At 38.0% G+C, this 1,627-nt stretch overlaps 1 long non-coding RNA gene across 1 annotated transcript; it reads right to left on the reverse strand.

Annotated features, from left to right (window-relative positions):
* LOC115477767 lies at positions 1-1,404 on the reverse strand. The gene is made up of 2 exons (XR_003943373.1): positions 537-1,404; positions 1-489 (listed from the first exon to the last, which is right to left on the reverse strand). It is a non-coding gene; the product is annotated as an uncharacterized LOC115477767 (long non-coding RNA).
* Between the last annotated feature and the right edge of the window lie 223 nt (positions 1,405-1,627).

Genomic DNA, 1,627 nt, shown 5'->3' on the forward strand with positions numbered 1-1,627 from the left:
GAATGCCGTCCTGTGGGAGATGATGGAGATGAAAATGATAATGGAATTCAAAAATGTGTGGGATAAATATAAAAGAATCGTAAGAGATGGAACCAAAACAAAACAGTCATGTTTAGATGGCAACACCAGTAATTGGGAAACAAAGCCAGTGCTGGGCAGACTTCTATGGTCTGTGACCTGATCACATCTGGATGGGCTGGAATGGGACTTCTATAGCATAGCCAGTACTTGGGGAATTTTATGCACTTGTTTTTCTAAAATGGATGTTTATGCTGCAGATAACCAATGCATAAATGTCCATTTCTCCGTGTACTTTAGAACAGACTCTACATTGGCAGATCTTGTTCCAAACAACTAGCAGAACTTGAGTGTCCCAACCTGGATGTCTAGATTTGAACATTCTTACTGAAATGCCACTCCAAATGTTCAAGTAATGCCACCCCCTGAGATGCCCCAACCCCCTTCCCTCTCCCCCTTATGGACAGATAACTTGGTTATATATATATATATATATATATATATATATATATATACACACACACACGCACAAAATTATCCAAATGCCATGGGTTGACCCCACTATATCTAACCTATATTTTTAATTCTTGGTTTCCTTTTTTAGTATGTTTTATGAAACATGGGTCTTTTTTGTTGTTGTTGGGCTAATCCCACGTTTGAAGCACTAACCATGCCAGGCCAAAGGTAGTCTTTAGCATCGCAATGAATTGGAAGAATTTTCACTGGAAGCATGCCTGTCTATCACAATTCATGTTAAGCAACATTCTGGTCTTCATGCATTTTTTTGTGTGTGTGCTAACGGTTTTCAAATTAATGGTACAACAATAATACAAGCAGAAATAGCTGCAGTTTTTAAGGTGAATTACTTTGATTTCCCAGTGACAGTGTCAAAGTATCTAATGACCTTTTCATCTTTCATTTTGGAAAATGTGTGTACAGTACAGTAAGAAGTAATCCTGACCATGCCTTTTTTATACACATTGTTGCATTGATGTTGGTTGAGGGATCTAAAACACTAGCTTGCCATATTTTGACTTACCATCTTTTTCTAACTGGAATTTAAAAATATATATATATATAATTTTATAAATAAGATGTATAATATTTTTATACCAGATTTTTAAATAATGAAAATATCATATTTTGATGCAGTGTAACATAATCAGTGTTATTGCAATACGGGAGACAGTATTAGGAGATGAATAATGAACACTATGATAGTGCTACAGCATTGCTGCTTTTTATAGATTGTGCACATGGTTGGCTAGTGAAAGCCAGGGACAAGCAGAGCAAAGCTAAAAGCATCAGGCTGAACCAGGGATTCTCAACCCAGTCCTCAGGACACAGCTAGCCAGTCAGGTTTTCAGGATATTTCCAGTGAATATGCATGAGCGAGATTTCCATAGAATGGAGGTAGTGTATGCAAATTTTTCTCATGCATATTCATTGGGGATATCCTGAAAACCTGACTGGCTACGTGTGTCCTGAGCACTGGGTTGAGAACCCCTGGGCTGAACTATGTTCTCACAGATCCATACTTTCCTTCAGGGGTACCCAGTGCCATGTGTGTAGGAAATCATTTCTCAGCAAATGGAAGGTCACTTTGGCT

Source organism: Microcaecilia unicolor, chromosome 9, assembly GCF_901765095.1.
Source record: "Microcaecilia unicolor chromosome 9, aMicUni1.1, whole genome shotgun sequence".
NCBI lineage: Eukaryota > Metazoa > Chordata > Amphibia > Gymnophiona > Siphonopidae > Microcaecilia > Microcaecilia unicolor.